Source organism: Anser cygnoides, chromosome 1 (genome assembly GCF_040182565.1).
Source record: "Anser cygnoides isolate HZ-2024a breed goose chromosome 1, Taihu_goose_T2T_genome, whole genome shotgun sequence".
Classification (NCBI taxonomy): Eukaryota; Metazoa; Chordata; class Aves; order Anseriformes; family Anatidae; genus Anser; species Anser cygnoides.
The window spans coordinates 165,369,475-165,390,436 of record NC_089873.1 but is presented as its reverse complement, the minus strand read 5'-3'; the positions used below and the strand labels follow the sequence as shown (position 1 = coordinate 165,390,436).

General features: G+C 36.4%; 1 long non-coding RNA gene across 2 annotated transcripts in view; it reads left to right on the top strand.

The window, feature by feature from the left end:
* Positions 1 to 2,326: 2,326 nt before the first annotated feature.
* The window catches only part of LOC106043933 (uncharacterized), an 82,302-nt gene continuing 63,666 nt past the window's right edge, over positions 2,327 to 20,962 (top strand). For both annotated transcript variants that reach the window (XR_010827259.1, XR_010827258.1), the window contains exons 1-3: positions 2,327 to 2,375; positions 11,665 to 11,870; positions 19,926 to 20,246. This is a non-coding gene — a long non-coding RNA (uncharacterized lncRNA). The remainder of the gene's footprint in view (positions 2,376 to 11,664; positions 11,871 to 19,925; positions 20,247 to 20,962) is intronic.

Here is a 20,962-nt window from a genome sequence, read left to right as displayed (position 1 = left end):
AATTTTGATCACTGTGCCTGTTCTGTTGTTTTCTTCCATTTAGTAGCATTTCCCTTATAGATTTTCATTGGCTGAATAACAGTGTCACTTCAAAACAAAGCAGAAAGATATATGTATGCTTCATGTATTCTTCTGGATTTTTGTTACTGTTCTCATTTGATATGATTGTTGTGCTATGATGGAGGCTTGACAGCAATTATAACCACTAAAGCAATTACTATTATTATTATTTGTCCTGGTTTCAGTTAGGACAGAGTTAATTTTCCTCCTAGTAGCTGGTAGGGTGCTATGTTTTTTTAGGATGAGAAGAGCGCTGATAACATGCTGATGTTTTAATCGTTGCAGAGCAGTGTTTACACCAGGCCAAGGACTTTTCGGCTTCTCGCTCTGTCCTGCCAGCGAGCAGGCTAGGGGTGCAGCAGGAGCTGGGAGGGGACAGACCCAGGACAGCTGACCCAAACTGGCCAAAGGGGTATTCCATACCATCTGGCGTCATGCTAAACAATATATAGGGGTGGCTGGCCGGGGTGGGGGGCCGGCTGCTCGGGGATAGGCTGGGCATCGGTCAGCGGGTGGTGAGCAATTGCATTGTGCATCACTTGTTTCTTACACATTATTATTATTAATACTATTATCATTATCACTATTATTATTATTGTTATTATTAGTTTTCTGTCTTAATAAACTGTCTTTATCTCAACTCACCGGCTTCACTTTCCCGTTTCTCTCCCCCTTCCCAGAGAGGGAGGGGGGAGGGTGAGCGAACGACTGTGTGGTGTTTAGCTGCCAGCCCGGTTAAACCACAACATTATTTTAATTCTGCAATGATACCAGACCATAGCTTGAAGAGAGAGGTAACAAGTATATTCTACGTTTCTAGGAAGATCTTAATCTGGAGCTCTCAGGTTCACAAACTACCTGTGAAAAAGGTATAAGTGTGTGCTTCAAAACTAAGACATTTTCTCACACACAGTAGGAATTTATCACTTTTTATGGTTACTTTACTATATCTCTCTTGCTTTGTGTCCATCTCAGTATTTTGAACTCTTCAAGGCTGCATTCACACATCTTTTCTGTTGAGTGCTCTGGTGCAAACTGAAGTCTTTATCTACCAAACATCCACTTCGCCTTTCAGTTAGAAATTGCTCTTGTTCCTACCTAGCTTTGAGCACAACTGTCCTTCACAAGAGTATTGGGTTACGAAGGTTTTCCTAGTCTGGAATTTTCCTAGTCTGGAGTTTCCACATGTTTTCCTAGTCTGGAGTCTTGCTGCAGTGTGTTGTCTGATTTGGGGATTGGAAAATTCTTCTTAGTAGTCATGATACAGACTCAGCTTTGGAAGGTGACTGTTATTTTTTTTTTCTTTTTTTTTTCTTTTCTTTTTTCTCTGAAGGAGAAATAATAAAATATATTTTAGAGCAAAGAAATATATAAATACTTCCCATGAGGTGAGAAGTATTTGAGGAGTCTGTATCAGCACTGTAGTAGCATATATTGCACTGAAGCATTTTGTCATTTTCAGGGATCTTCAGGAAGGGACAAAAGAATCCCTGTATTTTTGTCCTTATAATCTTACTAAGTGGAGGATGTTCTCTAAAGTGCTTTCCTGACATTTCAGGTAAAACTGATTACCAAACTGTAATTGGCCACTGGTGATGTGCCTAAATGTGAAGTCAGAGGGATGAGATTTAATCCCTAGGTGGTGTGGGTAGCTCAGGACTAGTCCTCTCTGTTCCCTCTGAAAATATGTGTTGTAGGGAACTGCTTTGAATGGTCCAAAACAGATTTAGAAGCAAAGAAATAATTAAGCAATGCAGACAACCACAGGTGCAGTGTTAGAGGTTGTTTTCTGACCTGGCTTTATTTAGCAATGTCTTAGAATTAGAAATCTGTCTGTGTGCACCATGTAGTCCTGCTCTACAGAAAATGAGTTCCAGATAGCTGATCTGTGTAGAGTGCATAGGAGGTAGAGAGTTCAGTGACTTTTACAAATTCATTAGCAAAGCCTCAGGAGCTGATAGAGTGCTAACCAGAAATGTGTCAGGGTTAGCTTTGTTTTACTGCTCTGTTGCAGACCAGGTCAGAACAACTTCCATGAAAAGGTTTTCCCCTGTTGACTACTGCAGTATTCCTATATCAGATACCATCTCTGGTATGAGCTGTTGTTATGCTTTGGGAATAGGTACCCTATAAATTCCTTAGGTAGATTGACATACTAATGTTAGAGGCTCCTGCAGCAGAGAGATTTCCAGAGCTGATGCAGAGCATCTCTGCAGTGTAGAGGGCAGGGCTAATTCAGAGCTCAGAACCAAACTGGTTCTTAGAAGCAGGATATAGGTGATAAGAAGATGGCCTCACTGAAAGAAATAAAAGAGGTACTTTCACATACAAACTTTCTTTTTCTGTTACAGAATGAAGGAAACTTTTGTGATGTTCAAATATAATCCTTTTTCTACCTACCTGCCAGGGATATAATACCATCCTATTTTATTTTTAAATTGACTTATAAACCATTGTAAAACAAGACAGAGTCAGCAGATAGCACAAAATGTAATAGTAATTCAAATCTTCCTTATAAAATGAATGGAAGAATTTATGAGAGAAAATGCTGGAAAATCCACTTCAACATTTACACATGGGGGAACAAATGATTTTTTTTTTTCTTTTTTTTTTCTCTCTACTCTTCATATTCATTATGCTTTTTTCTATTTCTCTAAGCTGTGCATGACAATGATGAAGCTTCAGTTGTTTAATGTTTTTGCAGACAAAGAAGAGTGCTTAAAGCATTGTCTTGCCTATGCCAACCTGCATTCCTGGTGTTGACTACTCTGCTGCATGGGCTGCTTCTTGTGTCTCAGTGATAATACTGACAGACCAGTTAGGCAGTCTGGCTTTGATCTAGCTTTTATGATCCTTTACCATAATAGAAGTTGACTTTATTGGACCAGTTAAAATTGCAATCTTCCTCTGTTAACTCCTGTAGGGTAGAACAGAGATGCAGCTAACTTAAGTCAAACAATTTTACTTATATTGTGTTTATGAATTCTTGTTTTATATTGCAAACCTGAATTTATAAAGTGCAATTTACTGTTGACCTTGCCTGCCATTTTTGTAATAAATGTTTTAAGACTAAAGATTAAGAAAGTATTATTCAGAAGTATGTCATGTTACTTAAAGCTCTATTTGCAACATTAGTTACAAATGTATTTTAATTGGTCAAATTTCAGTAAAACTGTACCTTTTTTTTAAAAAAAAAATAATGATATTTTGCTAAAATGGGGTTTTGCTTTCTCTAGTTTAGATAGAAAGGACTACTTTTACAAATATGACATTAAGAGAAAATTTAAATGAAGATAAGCTTAAAGACATTAATGAAATCATCTTTAAGGAATAGAAGGGATGATTCTGACATCCTTCATATGCCACAATTACATCATTCCTCAGTGTGTAATCAAGTGCATCAAATTCATTATTTACTGGTTAAAATTAATTTTTATGATAATATTACATTTACCAGGTCAGCTCATGCTGCTGTTGCTATTCCACTGAGCAGAGGCTTTTGCTGGTGCAAGGGAAGTACCTGAATTTGTCCCCACTTTTGTGGCCAGCATAATATCAGATGGGCTTAAGCTGCTCATGCAACAGCACATCTGAAGATTTGTTCTTGAGTATGAGTATGAGTCTTGATGAAATTCTCACCGACACTGGAAAAAACAGTCCTGGTTTATGATTACAGACTTAAAGTGTGAACGTAATCATTTCTCTTGGTTTACTGATGCTATGTAAAAATTAGTGTATCCTTTTATTATTGCTCACATATTATTAAACTTATCTGCAGAGGAGGAAATGATCCAGTCAAGGACATTTAACACAAAACATCTCAGTTCATTAAATGTGGTGTTATAACTGCCTTGAGACATTTTATATCTTTTGTTGCTTCACAGGAAACTTTATTTCTTAATGTGAATGATCCTCATCAATCTGTATGTGCATAAGCGTAAGAACTATTACCTCTCTTTTGCTTGCCTCTTTAGGTATTTCACAAGGAATCGTCACGTTACGATTCTACAAGTAAATTAAGTGGTAACAGGGAATTTTCCTATGTACTGCAATTCAACCATCAGTTCTTTTATGTTATTATGGTGTTCCCTGTCAGTTTTGGCCAGGGCAACTCTCACTTTGCCAGCCATTGACCAGGCTCAGGGCTTGGTATTGGCACAGGTTATGGACCATTCCCAGTTGGCAGCCTGATAATGGAATTAGCAAACTCACTAGAGGAGGGATTTTATTGTAAGACATTGATGAAACTTTAGTTGTATCTGAAAAGATGGCTTTATATTATGGGAGGTCTCAAAAAGCTGGGTGAGTTAGTTCTGGAAGACTTTATGTTGCATTGTTCTGAAATGCTTAAAAAAAAAAACCACAGATGCAAAGAGGTAAGACATCCTTTGTCCTCAGTAAGTCTGTTCTTGAAAACAATGACCATCTTTTTTAGGTTTTGGTTCTTCTGTAAGAATTCTAAAAGAACTACTCAGCAGATTTGTGATACATTTGCAGCACAATAAAAATAATAAATTGTCTGTCTTTTTTGCAACAACAGAAACATTGACTGTAGGCCATATACTAAGTTTAGAGAGGACCATAATTCTTATTTCTAGATTCACTTTTTCACCCAGTTCTGTGCAATCACAGCTCTATCACCTTTTCAGTTAGCTTGTTTGCTAATCATTGAAAGTGACTATGGCTCTTCATCCACATATACTATGCTCCCTTGTTTGTAGTAAAAGGGTGGGTTTGTTTCTGCTAAATTGACAAGAAATATTGAAGAAAGAAGATTTGAAAGCTTTCTAATTGATGTTAAAAGGCAGGACAGAAATTATTTTCAAAGGGATCTACTTGCACATTTTGCTGTCATCTTTATCTTTAAACTTACAACATCAACTACTGATAGACTAATTTCTTTATAAAATCTTCAGAAAAAAAAAGAAAACATTCTTTTTTTTTTTTTTACAAGTTCACAATTTACAGTTTATAGTTACTGTTTACTTCTTTACAATTTGCAGAGAGCCAAAATAGAGTGGCTATAAAAGCAGAGGTTTCCTACCTCTGTTAATGTGGACACTATATTATGGAACGATATTGCCTTAATTTTGTAGAAAAGACTCATGGTAGACTTTGGTTGGATATCAGGGATAAGATTAATCAGCAGTGCTAACAATGCTGTTTAGAAAACAATAACTTATTCCAAGGTTATAAAATACTTATTTAGCTCAGCAGCTAGAAAATATCTTTAGAAATTTCCACACAGCTTGTACAATCTTTTTGAAGAAGAAGATTTTATTAATTTTCTTAATCTCTGGACAGCTTCTGGAGAGCTCAAGATGATTTCAATATCACTGCCTCTTTGAGAGGTAGATATTGGGTAATTTATCTGCAAGTCATAAAAGTTATTTCTTTCTGTGCTCAAAAGTGTGTGCACATTTATAACAAACAGTTAAATGAAAAAAATAAAAAAAAACAAAGCAACATGTGTCAATGAAACACAACAATATGCAAAATATTAACTAAATAAAAAACTTTTTTTTTCTTTTTTAATATATGTATATACACCTAGGTGTATTTTTTAATGAGTGCCATACACAGGGAACAAGAAAGCACCATAATGGTAGTGCTACATCTTTGCACACTACAATCATCATTATTCTGTTACATTCACCAGACGAAGTTCTTTTTGTCTGTATTAAAAACCTGAAACAGAGTTCCAGTGTCTCTCTTGCTAATTCAACATGAACTAACAGGCAATTTGTGCTACTCACCAGTTCTTATTTCTGGTCTGCCAAAAATTTACAAACCCTCCTTAAAAATTCTTCTTCTTGGTTTGTTAGGTTGAAAGCAGAGGGGAAGCTTATTCTGGAATGTGGCAAACAATCTGTGTCAGCAAAGGCTAGGACAGGACAGGAATCAAGGGGCACAGTACAGTCATCCAGTGCCCAGTAAGCAAAGCAAGGTGGACAGAATAAGGGATGGTATCTGTGTCCAGTCAAGAGTCCAGATCATAAGATGCCATCACAACAATGAGACAAGGTCTGAGGTCAAGCCAGAAGTCAAGATGTACTTTTTTTTCCAAAGGTTCATCAGATATCATCATTGTAATAATTACAATTACTGCTGCACTTCTTTGAAATGGTGTCAATGTTGTGCTAGGTAGGAAGCAGTAGGAAGCCTGTGTTCTTTCCTTTAAATCTAATGGCCTCAATCAAACATACACAGAGACTCTGTGGGAAGCAGGCAACATTATTCTTCCCCTTTGAATATGAAATATGAAACGGACGTATGACAATGTGAGTTATCTGTTGTCACCCTTGGAGTCAGGTTCTGAAGCTGATGTTCAGTTCTTCGCTGCAGTTACCATTTCTGAGTTAGAAACTTTCCTAGATCATTCAGTAGAAACCACATCTCAATTTTGTTTGTTGCTAAGAGCTATTTTTGGGGAAAATTGCCACTAAATAGCTGATTCTGACTTGTCAGTATTCCTGTATAGGCTGGGAATAGGAGAAAATGAAAAAGAAAAGTCCAGGCAGTAGCTTTAGTTTTCAAGACAAATTAGCAGGGGAACAAGGATTAGATGGCAGATTTTTTCCCTCATTGTACAGGATTACTCTTCTAACTAACACGATTTTCAAAAAGAAGTTCATCTTATTCTGGAGATTTCAGAATGTTAAGTAGAGTTTTATCCACATAATAGATAAAACTTAATTGTTTTACTACCTCCCTGTTCATCAAGTGTATTGCTGTCATTTTCGATTTCCTGTGCCAGAGGATGTATCATGCTGCAATATGTTGTTATTAGGCTTTTATGAAAACCCAACATTTTCAAAACCATGGAATTTTAAGCTCATATAGCAAAATACTGTGAATTATACAGTTTGATTTACATTAAGATTATACATAAATTACTCTCAGAACAAGGATACAATTATTTTTATGTTTTAACTTCCTTATTATGCAACTCAGGAGCTGAACATTAAGAAGCATTCCATTCATTTTAAAGATATCTGCTTCAGTGTTTTGAAAAAAAAAATCTAGTCTTTAAGGAATAAACAGGAGATCTACTTTCCTCTTTTTAACGTACTTGAATAGAATTACACTGCCAAAATTCTGGGAAGCTTGATTGTGGGCTTCTGTGATTTGCAAAAGTGTAATCAGTATTTTCAGGATTGGTGGAGCAGCTGGAAAAAATTAATAGACATTATGAAGAAAATAACTGAAAAAGTTCTATGTTGAAAGAAAATGTTGAGGATTCAAGCAATAATTACAATATTAAAACAATATTTTTAAATTTTTTCATGCTATTTCGAATATGAGTTCTCCATTCAAATTTGGTGAAATGAGGAAGCTTCAAACATGCCAAGCTTCTGAGTGTACAATACCATGCATGGCAAAAGGATTGTGTCCTCTTTCACCAGCAGTTTTTTAGAAGTGGCAGCAAAGACAACAATAAATATTGTATTTTTGACAGATTACTTTTTTGTTTCTTCCTTTTCTTGCCTCAATCAGGGAATGGAAGAAAATGTCTGAAAATGAAAGATAACAGGAAGTAAAATAGAAGTACTCAAAACTATGACAACAGGGCAAATTTCTGTGAGCAGATTACTAAAATATTAAATTCTGATAACAAGCAAGGAAGTCTTTGAAATAACTGGGAAGTCTCCAAAACAGATTCTTACAGTCACTCTCGGGATAGTAAACTTCTCCAGATCCGTAGTTAACTGTTTTTCCACTTAACTCATTTCTACACATTGTATCATTAAAATAAGAAATGTGGGTTGTGAGGAAGTTATCAGTGTAGGGTGCAGACATAACCTTATCTCCCTGTGTGTATCATTCCTGTGTTAATACCTACTGTGACTTTCCCAACAAACTGGAATGTTCACAAGATAGTGAGATACTCTGAAGATATGCTGGTTAAAATAGTAACTATTATAATTTTTATTGTAACAGTGTCTTGAAGCTCTTATTGGAGTTAGGAATGGTGCTGAAGTAGGTAAAAAAATCTTGGCTTACACCACATAGTTTTTTGGTTTTCTTGCCATTATTGTGACGAGGTGTGAAGAGATACAAAGTGATTATTTGGCTTATGGATGTACAACAAAATGCAATATATAAAGTCTCATAATTTGTTATGCAATTTTTGTTTGTTTGTTTGTTTACTTCCCTCATGTCATGTTATTGTGTAAAGAAGAAAATGTGGTAGTAGAAGCAGAAGAGTAGCAAAAGAACAGCAGAGTGAACACCAATCTTTTCTACTAGCTGTAGTAGATTTTGGAACAGGCCCAGTACAGAAAGACTACAACTATATTAATAAATTGAGCACTGTTGGCAAACAGTGCTGGAACTGGATTGCCTGTGTTGTTACACTACCAGAATGGCTTTGGCCCCTGTCCACTTTTATTCTCCTATAAAGTTTCTGGGTATGATTCAGATATAAGCGTGAATCTTCACAATAAACAGTTTGAATGCAACTACTCTGTTTTGGAGGGAGAGACAGTTTAATAATACGGATGTAAAACATGCTGTTTTAGTTGGCCCCAGTGCTGGAGAGCAGCCTTAGGCTTGTTTGATTTACTGGTACAGGTGTAGCCATAGACATTTAAACTGGAGAGAAAAGAACAAAGAAAATAGGCAAGAAAATAATAGGTAAACATAACTCAAAAACAGAGACAGCTCCTTTGTCCCATGTAGGATAGGTTTTAAAGATCTGAATGGAAAATCTACTAGCCTTTCCCTGTGTCCACTGAATACCCCAACTCTTTGGTATATCAATCAGTTTTCCAGGATATTTGGCTTCCATTCCCAGGTCAAAAATATGGGGAGAAATTTCAGGGTGGAGAGGGAAGGTATAGAGTGTAGAAGACATAATTAAAATTTTAGCTTTGGAAAATCCTTTTGCATCTTGTACCAAAATTTTATGTTACAAAAACTTTCCTAAGATAGAAATATTCCTCCCAATGTTGTAACATGATGAATTAGTGCTTTATGAGAGGACAGTGACAAGAGAAATCTCAGTTTCTGTGCTGGAAACTGCTATCCTGGGAAGATATATATATATATATGACTATATATGCAGTTCCTTTCCTCTTAAAAACAAACAAACAAAAAACACGACTATTTCATGTTGTAGGCCTTATTTCTCTTTTCCACTTGTCATACTGCTTGTTCTTTCAGTAGTTCAGAAGAAATTATGTTACATGATTTTTTTTCCCTCAAACCAATCTCTTAAATGTTTACTGATGTAATTCACTGGAGACACAGCAAAACAAACCAACCAACCAACCAACCAACCAACCAAACAAACAAACAAAAAAAACCAAAAAGAACAACAACAACAAAACACTGCTCAGATCAGACAAGCAAGAGAAAATCTTTAAGAGTGGCTGTCCACTTAAAAGGGTAGAAGAGAGCAAGGACAACCAGTTGGTCAACCCATAAGACACCCATGTAACCCACTTAACGTTAAGTCAGAAGCAGTCAGTCCCTTAAGGAAGTAAATAATAGATATTGTTCTTGAACACACCATGATGTGATAGTTTGCCAAAACCAGATAAAGACTTTTATTACAGTCTTTTGGCTTATTTCTACCTATGTATAACTTACATGCCTACTTGAATTTATCTCTATCCATCTGTCTCAAATAGTGTGCAGTTTGCATCCATTTTTGATACCACTTAAACTTTGGATTCAGTGAGAATTGGATCAGATACAAAAAAGGCACTTGCTGAGGAGAGGAAACTGTTGATTTAGGACTTTTGAACGTAATAAAACAAATGTTCTATTATACACTTCATGTTTTGAAGTTGTGAAATAAATTTCTTTTATTCTGCCATAAAATTTGAAAAGAAAAATCGAATATGTGGCTGGTAATATGTGGCTTGCAAGAATATATTTTAACTGCAGAAAAGAATCTTTCTATAGCATATCTCAATGACATTTCTCAAAATTCTTACCTTAGCTCTTAACAATGGCATAATATCATTGTATCAGAAAGGTTTTACAAAGAAACATTCTTCACACATACCTGCAAAAATGCTAAATATTTTTTCCACAGTTTCATAAAAGATTGTACTTTTTAGTGTGTTTTCTTGAACTCTTAATTTTAATACTGGGACAGCTACAAAGCATTTTCTAAAGTAAGAGTCTGTCCTATCTGAGCTTTTTTTTTTTTTTTTTTTTTTTTTTTTTTTCCCTGCAAGCAGTGTAACAGTCCTCAGAACAGCTTTATGGAATTACAGGCAAGGCTGTGAGGCAAGTATTTTGCATATCAAGTGCAAATTTGCAACAGACTTCAAGTAAGTCAGGAGCTATCATGCAACAGAATTTCATAAGACTCAACTGACTTCCACTGAAATCAATGGGAGACTTTCCTTTGACTTCAATGAGAGTTGGAACAGATGCAAAAGGGACACTTTATAACGAGAGAAAACTATTCCATTTAGGATTTTTGTATATAATTAAAGAAATATTCCATTATTCATATATATAAATGCCAACTTGTTGTACCATGTCTTTTGTGATTAACAATGGTTGGACAGCACCCAAATGAAAACTTTGGCTACTTCTGGCTATCTGGCTTAAATGAAATGAAACATACTGTGCCAGATTCTTGCAATACCGTATGTGTTTGCCAAGGATGATCTTTCTACATCATATGCAGTTATTTTACATGGGTTGGGTTTAGAAGGGAGGGGATCCATTAAAGAAAGTCCACACCACTATTAGGAAATATTTTTATCATACAATAGTGTCAGTGTAATATGTTCAGAAAAAAAAAAACAAAAAACCTAACACTGATTATAAGGAGCTACGAACATTGCTTCACATATTGCCTAAACTTGCACAAGAATAGTTTCTTCCATAGCCAGAATACTTGAAGACATACTCTGAGCAGAACCATACTGCCCTCTGTCCCACAAATACTCAGAAACAGATATGCAGCCACATATGTGTTAGTTGAATGCAGTTTCACTAGAACTACAACGTATTTTCACTGTGCTTTACCCATAACTTTTCACATTCTCCACCACTGTGTATGGTTCTCTAACAAACACTATGCCAGTGCTTAAGTTGTTATAAATTATATACAGCTATATTTCAGGAATTTTAAGGTTCTAGCAAACCTATTGTTTCTAGACTCTGACTATTTTAATATGCTGTCACTGTCTTTACCTCCTCTACCATATTAAATACAAACTATTACTCTTCAATAAGTGTAAGAGTTAAGTTCAAGAGTGTCCCACAGCCTCATCTCTCTTAATCTTCCTTCTCTCTTAGTACATAGAAATAGACTTTTTCTCCAACTGACTATGGCACTGCAGTTCTCCCTGTAAGTTAGCTTTTCAAGATAGCACTTCTATACATTTTCTCTGCTTCTCCTAGTTAGAAAGGTCTCTCCTCAATCATCTGCAAAGATATTTCACTTTGCTTCAAATCCTTATTATTATTTTTTTTCCTATTCTGATTATTTATTTATTTAAGAGATAAAGGAAAGAAACAGGCTTCTGGGATATTGAGACAGCTTCAGTGCAAAAGGAGAGCTTTGCTATGGAAATACGTAATAATAATAATAATAACAATTATATATATATATATATATTTTTTTTTTTCCAGGCAACCTGAAGCCTAGTTGATTAATTTGCCTGCTGGAGATCAAAGTCTGTATTTTTCTGCTTCCTTCCCGTATTTATCAAAGTAACTGTGACAAGTGACAGTCAAACAACAGTAATGTCAAAAAGCTTTGAAATAAAAGCCAAGATATGGATTTGATTCAAATGGATTTGTTGGGAATCTCTTAAGAAGATGCATTTCCTTCTCAGGTGATCATGTTGCTCATATTGCTAATCTCAGTGATCTCATTTGCCATTGTACTGTAAGGGAAATAATTATTTTTAATAGCTGTTAAAATAAGTACTATATTTACTTTGTCTTTTTTATACCAACGGGATTAAGCCATTAAGCCAATACTTAAAAACCTCCAGAAAAGAATAAAACACTTAAGAATTTTTTTATCATGCTTAATTCAGAATGATAATACACTAATTGCAATCTAACAAGAGATGTTTTTGCAGTTACCTCAATGTTTGCAAGGCTGTGACTCATGAACAAATTACTTTTGTGGGTAGGTTACATTTACACAAGGCAGGGTGTGAATTTTACATGTAGATCAACAAGATGAGACAGATTTAGGTGCGGGCATATTTATATAAGGGATTTGAATACCGGCATAGAAGAGCAGAACGCAAAATATCGACATTGATGCATTTGCTACTTCAAGCAGAAATTGCTCACCACCATATTGATGAAACTTTAAAGAGATTGATTTCATACATGGCATTAAGTAGGATTTTAGCAGAGAGTTTGTGGTAGAGGAATCTGAAAGCCAGTGACATCCTAAATCCTTAACTAAATATGGATTGATACCATATGTCAATCCTTCGCTTACAGCAAATGATGTGGACCTCACCCCAAAGACAGCAAACAGCCATTTTAGTGTCTACAGTAGAATATACAATGTCAGTGTGCTTCAGAGGCTAAAGGGAAAGTAAATGAATGCAGTTCGATTAAAAATAAAACACAGACTTTGTAGACTGCCCCCTACTAATACAACATGTGTGCACAATCTGGCATACTGACATAACCCACGGGAGGGATATGACACTTCATTCTGAAAATTCATTACTTGAAAGGTGAGGGGTGGTCACAGAAGTTTGGTAACTGGGAAAGAAAGAATTGTTTAAAGGATATGCAGGTGATGAAGCACCTTAATTAAGAACATTTAGAAGAACAGATTAGGCTAAGTTTCAGTTGTGTTATCAAAAGAAATGTCTGCCTCAGACTTTCTTGCATGTCCCCAGATCTTTTCTTCAGTGTTTGTTCAGTTCATTAAGAAAGTTTATCTTTCTTGTAAGTGGAGGAAGGGATCAACAGATCTTAAAAAAGAGAAAAAGGATTATTTAAGATCAGAAACCATCCATGTTAGTACAGATCTGAATAACGCCATTCATCTGATAGACCATTTTTAAAGGATTTTTTTTTTTTAATTATTATTATTGTAAGTCCTTCACATTTCATTTTAGAAATAAACTGAATATTAAAGAAAAAATGGATGATCCAAGAGTTCACCTTGTGGTTCATCTTTCATATTACAACAAAAAGATTGACACTGTGAGATCTGTTATTACTGAGTGTCTTAAAAAGTCTAGTTTGTGATTGCAGTTCCTAATAGAAACTGAGACATCCCTTATGATTTGCAAGGAGTGGATATGCAGACGAGGAAAGAAACTAGGGAAATATTTCTAAATCATTTATTTTTCAAGAGAGAAAACAAAAGAATAATCCTGCCCCCAATTCTGCGTTGATCCATGTAGAGCTGCTTTTCTGTGTCATTTTCCAATTACCAAAAAAACTCCACAAACTTCAGATTATATTTTGTTCTTTTGACTTTGACAGAATTAGAAACAACACCAAACAAAACAAAACAAAACAAAAAATAATGCATTCCATGTCATTTTATTTGGTCTCTAAGATAAACTCTCACCAACTTAAACACTGTTACCTGCTTAAGGTTCTGTGCTTTTTGTTCCAAACTAGTACTCTTTTGTGTTCCAGATCTGGACTTCAACATTTCCTTTCTTGAGTTCATTGAGGTATGTTTTTTCACGGCTTTAGAAGAAGAAAGATGATGTTTCTATTGGCTTTTCTTGGGCCTTCCCTGTTTCTGTTGACTTCATACATCAATTGCATTTGCAATTAGTTAAAACATTAAGGTAAAATCAAGGCAACAACATTAAATCAGAACGGAATGTGGCAGACTCTTTTAATGACATTTTTAAAAATAATTTTTCTTCAGTGCTGGCTCCATTGGACAATTGCCAAGGCCTAGACCAATCTAGGAAAGCAAGACAATGACAGCAGACATGCAACTCTAGCAAGGTTGCAGTTAAGATAGTTGCCATCTAATCTTGTACATAATCTAGATTTAAAAATAAATAAGATTTCTCTGTTTATCAGTTTTCTAAGAATTACAGAAGCATATAAGCAGGAAGAACTTTCTGGGTCAGAGAGTTCAATCCCTTTCTGGGGCTGGAACTACATCATATAATCTCTTTCATAATGTTAAAACATTCTTAATGCTGTATTATAATGCAGATGTTTCTGTTGGGAAGGGTATGGCAAAGTGTATTCAGACTTTATATATTTTGTTTTAAATGAGTGTTTCTCTATCAACACAGTAACCCATATAAAAGGAGAAGACTTCTTCATTAGAATAATGATATGCTGATATGTTTTATTCAGGGGAAGTCATTAACGTCTGAAAGAAAGCTCAGAGTCTATTTTATCTGAATGTTTTTTTTTTCTAAACATCCTTGAATATTTGGAGGGGAATTATTTGCAGAAGGAGATACCTTTCACTTGAACTTTGAAAAACAAAAGAGGATCATAGCAGTTTACAAAAATGACATCCTCAAGTGAACTGTGCATGACTGAGCCAAAATGTTTCTACTGCAATTTTTAACAGCCTTCTTTCAGTTTATGGTATATCATGAAACTGCTTAATACATCCTTATCTTTTTTTTACGAGTCTTTTCCTTACTCAAGACCTGGTCAAGAAAATCTTCTCTAATTCTGTAGAGAAAACAGCAACAAAACATGCACTATTCAGTAGTAAGCATTCTGGCTATAAAAGGAACAACATTGATATTTTCGAAAGACATGAGTAGGAAAGTCTTGTACTTAAGTATTTACAAGCATGTGGGTAATTCTCTGTCCATGTCCGTGACAATGCATATGACAGAAAGAGAAAGAACAGGAAAAGAGAAAGGGTGGGAGGAAGAGGAACTTCTAAACCGATATGAACTGACACCTACAGGCTGAGACTGGAAAGAATAAATTCTCATATTGGTATTTTAAACTATACTACCTGGAAGAGTACTGGTGTAGTTTTATCTGGGACTCTGTATGGTAATATCAGAATCTGTAATGGTATTTTAGTTTGGTCTTAACTGAGTTTTACAGTACCCATTAATAGTTAATTATATACTATAATAGCTTGGAAGAGGAAAGTCCTGTTAATGTACCATCTTTCTCTGACAAGAGCAACAAACAGCAGAAATCCCAGTAAATTGATTTATCTCCCTTCAGTTGAATTTAGACAGTGTCTAGCACTGTTGAGGCTTTTGTTTCTGGCTGGTAAGTAGGTTTTACTCCATCTGTTCAAGTGTCAGGATATTCCTCCTTCCTGTTTGTCTCCATTACAAAAATCATATCAGACATGGATTTGCCATTGTTTGTAAATCACAAAGGAGCTTTAGCTTAGGGCAGAAGTCTGGTTTGCTGAAATTTTAGACAGAGTTAAATCAAATGTGTTGGCATAATAAAACATTTCTCATGAACTTATGAACCTGTAGCTCTTACAGATTTTCTCTCATATTTTACTGTATATATGGTATGTATACTTTCTTTACTAAGTATCTGTCAAAATGATGCATGTTTTTTTGCCTAAAATGTATCTCAGGATGCTTTCATATATGAGAAATATCTAAGAAGGCAATTAACATAAAAAAAAGTTATCTACTTATACAGTAATTTTGAATGATCTATCTTTTTTAATGAAACAAAATCAGTGTTGCTTAGTTCAAGACATTTATCATCAATTAAATTCAAATAAATTAATAAGCTTTTGAGCAGCAGGTTTTTCCAGTCACTCCAAGCAGGTTGTAGTAAAGTATTTGTGAAATACCATCATAGAGTTTTCAATGTGCTACATTTTTGATAGAAACGCTATTTCAGAAATCTTGAAAAAATTCAAGTAGATGATGAGTTCTTTTTAATTCAACTTGCAAGCTTTAATGTTAGATTCCCAAGTTGCATGAGCAGGATTGTAAAGGACTCAGAGAAAAGAGACTGTAATGAGTACATTTTAAAATTTATTGGAAGAGGCCTCAGTTCAGCAAAATGCTAAAGCAGTTATTAAGTATTCTTAAAGTAGATGTGATCTAAGCATGAGTTTAAGTGGTTTGTTAAGACGAATGCTTCTGATCTGGGCCATTGATAAAGGCATAGTTCCTTAAATAATGATACTGTGAATTTAAAGTTCCTGAACAAAGAACATAAGCTTTTTGATAAAACAAATATTTTTTCTATTATTTTTCTATTTTTATTTCCACAGGGATAATAGTACAGTAACAGATTTTAATGGTCTAACACATAGATTGAAAAAAAAAATCTTAAATATTTCTTAAAGAGTTTTTAAGAAAATAATATTCTTCAAATTTCTGTTTGTCTGAACCCTTAGAGGTAGGAGTCCTGGTACAAAGATAGCTTGGTTTTATAGGAAGGGCATGAGAACAGAAGCCATATGTTTCTAAAGACATTTTAAAATGCCCTAAAGACATTTTGAAATGCTTTAAATGCATTGTATAAACAAAATACTTGGTGGAGAAAGATTTCTATTGTCATTTTTTAGAATGCTATGTCTAACTCATTCTTGAGTGAAGTGACCATCTGAAACTCATTCTCTTTTTTGCTTCAATGTTTTCTCCTTCCAAATCCAATATGTTTCAGGTCCCTGTTTTTGACCTTTTTCCTTCCTGTTTCCTTTTTCAGAAAACAAATGTTATTGGCCAAAACAGCAGTTCTCGTGATGTATCCTTATCTCAGTGTTTGCAACTTAAATGTAATAATTTGAGGTGTTAAGACTTCCCAGGAGCCATATGCCTAGTAAGTATGGGACATTTCTAGGCTATGTAGGTCAACTTTGCACAGTAAATGGACATTTGCCGAGTTCTTCCAGATGTTAAACATCTTGGTCAGTGCTACTACTTCTGTTGGATTGACAGCAATCTGGAAAGCTGGACAAATGCCTCAAATCTACTGGGAGAATATTTTTGCTCAGAAAAAGAAAACACATCCTAGTAAAATATGGGATAGTATTACCTGGTGTTGGGGAGAATACAGTGTGGGCTGTAGCTTCCTACCCCAGCTCTACTTTCTACCTCACTGTTTGGTAAACATGATCCCACACCAATATGAAATTGTATCCTTAAAGTGAGGGGAAAAAAAAGAAAAGATGACAAGTAAGAAAACTTGGGGACAACTTCCACATCGGGGTATTAGACAAACCAACTAGAGGAGGAATGTTGCTGGATCTGGTGGTGACCAATGTGGAAGAGCTAGTTAAATTTGGAGGAAGCCTAGGTTGCAGTGACCATGCCCTGGTTGAGTTTATCTTGAGGGTTAAGGGCCTGGCTAAGAGCAAAGTCAGGACACTGAACTTCAGAAAAGCCAACTTCCATCTGTTCAAAGAATTAGTGGATTTGATCCCATGGGACATGGTCCTTAGGGACAGAGGATCTGATCAGAGTTGGTAACTCTTTGAGGATATTTTCCTTGGAGTGCAAGAGCTCTCTATTCCCATATGTAATAAATCAACCAGGGAAGGTAGGAAACCAGCATGGTTGAATAAGGATCTACTGGTCAAACTTAGGCAAAAGAAGGAAATGCACAAATCGTGGAAACAGCACCTTGGGCCCTGGGAAGAGTACAGAAATGGTGTCTGGACGTGCAGGGATGGGATCAGGAAAGCCAAGGCACTGACAGAACTAAACTTGGTAAGGGATGCAAAGAATAACAAGACGGGGTTCTACAGGTGCCACAAAAGAAAGACTAGGGAGAGTGTAGCACTTCTGACAAATGAAGACAGAGAACTGGTAACGGCAGATGTGGGGAAGGCAGATGTACTTAACAATTATTTGCCTCAGTCTTCACTGGTGGTCAGGTTTCCTACATATCTTAAGTCCCCAGACCTCTAGGTGGGGGCTGGGGGAGCAGAGGCCCTCCCAGTGTAAGAGAAGAGCACGTTCGGGACCTCCTGACTTAACAACAATATATCTATGGGGCCTGATGACATGCATCCTAGGGTCCTGAGGGAATTGGCTGATGTAGTTGCCAAGAAACTCTCAATTATATTTGAAAAATCATGGCAGTCAGACAAAGTCCCCAGTGCCTGGAAAAAGAGAAATATCACTCCCATTCTTAAAAAGGGTAGAAAGGAAGAGCTGGGGAACTACAGATGGGTGAGCCTCACCTCTGTTCCTGGGAAGATCATGGAACAAATCCTCGTGGAGGCAATGCTAAGGCACACGCAGGACAAGGAGGTGATCCAGGACAGCCAGCATGGCTTCACAAAGGGCAAATTGTGCCTGACCAATCTGGTAGACTTCTGTGATGGACTGACTGCATCAGTTGACAAGGGAAGACCAACCAATGTCATCTACCTGGACTTCTGCAAGGCCTTTGACACAGTCCCACATGACATCCTGGTCTGCAAGTTGGAGACATATGGACTTAAAGGGAGACCATTCAGTGGATAAGGAATTGGCTTGAAGTCTGTACCCAGAGAGTGGTGGTCAATGGCTCTGTTTCCAGGTGGAGGCCGATGACAAGCACTGTCCTTCAGGGGTCTGTTTTGGGACTGGTACTGTTATCCAGTATCTTTATCAATGACATGGGCAATGTGATCAAGTGTACCCTCAGCAAGTTGCAGCTGACACCAAGCTGAGTTGTGCAGTTGATACCGAAGAAGGAAGGGATGCCATCCAAAGGAACCTGGACAACCTTGAGAAGCGGGCCCAAGTGAACCTAATGAGGTTCAACAAGGCCAAGCACAAGGTGCTTCACCTCGGTTGGGGCAATCACAGACATGAATACAGACTGGGAGAAGAACTCATTGAGAGCAGCCCTGCAGAGAAGGACTTGGAGGTTCTTTTCATGAGCTTGGAGCTTCTTGTCAAAAAGCTCAACGTGAGCTGGCAGTGCACACTTGCAGCCCAGAAGGCCAACTGCATCCTCGGCTGCATCAGCAGAGGTGTGGCCAGGAGGTCAAGAGAGGTGATTGTCCCCCTCTGCTCTGCTCTTGTGGGGCCCCACTTGGAGTGTTGCATCCAGGTCAGGGGCCCACAGAACAAGTAGGTTGTGGATCTGTTAGAGCGGGTCTGGAGGAGGGCCACAAAGATGATCAGAGGCATGTAGGACCTCTCCTATGAAGCTGGGGAAGCACGGCCTGAAAAAGAGAAAGCTCCAGGGATAACTCTTTGCAGCCTTTCAGTACTTAAAAGGGGCTTACAAAAAAGATAGAAAGCAATATTTTGGTCAATCAAATAATCATAGGACAAGAGGAAATGGCTTTAAACTAAAAGAGGTGAGATTTGGATGAGATATTAGGAGGAAATTCTTCACTCAGAGGGTGGTGAGGCACTGGAACAGGTTGTCCAGAGATGTTGTAGATGTCCCATGCCTGGAGGCGTACAAGACCAGGTTGGATGGGGCCCTGGGCAACCTGATCTAATTTATGGAATTCCAGCCCATGGCAAGGGGATTGGAACTAGATGATCTTTAAGGTAGCTGTTCTAAGATTCTAAGATTCTACGATTCTATGATAAGTGCATGCAATAACAATCATTATTTATTATTTATTTGATGGTAAAAGCCTGGCAGCTTTAAAGGACCATTTTGTTTCTAAACAAATGCTGTCTGTAGTGACTATAAGGCGTGGTTGTAACTGTGATGATCTAAGGATATTGACAAGGTAGAGTTTATAGGTAACAGTAATGTCTATTATAGTAATAACAGTAATGTTTTTTTATCAAACCAGCTTTGCCTTGGTTAAATAAACAGCTTTTTCAAGGTTAGAAGTTTCTACAGAAGCATAAGAATTTCCATCTATAAAGCCTAAACTTATAGGATCAAAAGAAAAACAAGGACTCAGGGATGACCTGCCTATCTAAAGCCTCTATTCTTAGCAATACCCAGACCAGTTCCTCTTAATTCCTGTTGAATATAAAGTTTGGACCTCTGCCTTTTCTCTTTTTTAGTGAATCAGATTCAGAAGACTGGTTGGCTGAAACCGAAGTCTTCCATGCTGATTGTGATGTGTGCTGCAATACACATGGGAAGTTGTCTTTTTTTTTTTTTTTCCATATTTTTCCATTAGTGCTTCTACTGAAAGACTGCAAGGACTGTCTCTTGTTTTTTCAAAAGCAAGTCATTCATTAGGATGCTTTATCTTTGCTAAAAGACATGTTTTCAACTTCAACACGGCCACTGGCCAGAAAAGCAGTTTTTTTTTTTTTTTCCTTTAAAAAAGCGTTGGAAATCATCAGTCTGACTCAGGAAGAAGGATTTCAGTTTCAAAGGTGAAATAACATTTTCTCCTTCTACTTGATAAATGGCAGAAATAGGATACACTAATGAAAGAGAGAGGACATAGCAATTAAAAATAGCGCAAGAGTGTAGTACACAAGTCTATCCCCTTGTTGTCTTAAAATAAATTAGCATGAGAGGTTAAAGAAGCCAGACTTCTTTTACTTCATAAATTACTCAGCTTTCAGTACAGGTTTTACAAGAGCATATATTACTTACGTGAACAACTGATAGCGTGGTATTTATCACATACTGCCTCCATTTGTAAGGTTATAAATTCACTTGCTGTGGTTGCCTGTAACTTGTTTTAGTGCTAAGTGAAGTGGTAAAATGCTGGAAGAAAATCTGTAGATTCAGTTTTTAATACCTGACTCCGTAATTCATCCTATCTCAAAGGAAGTGAGAGATAAGGCCGAGGTCAACTAAAATGAGCAGATATAGGAATAATTGGTACTTAGTGTCTTAACTGTCATTCATACATTGATTTCTGGCATTTTAATGGATGAGGAAAGAAAGCTTTTGCTTCCTACATTAAACCAAGATGCTTCAACTTGTTATCTTCTCTAAAACTGATGTCCCTTGAAACTTAAACACATAAATCAATACAAATATGTAATTTATGTGTACAATTTATGTATGTTAATATATGTGTTTACTATATATTTTATATTCATGTAATTTATACAAAAATGTTACTGTACTGTTTTTG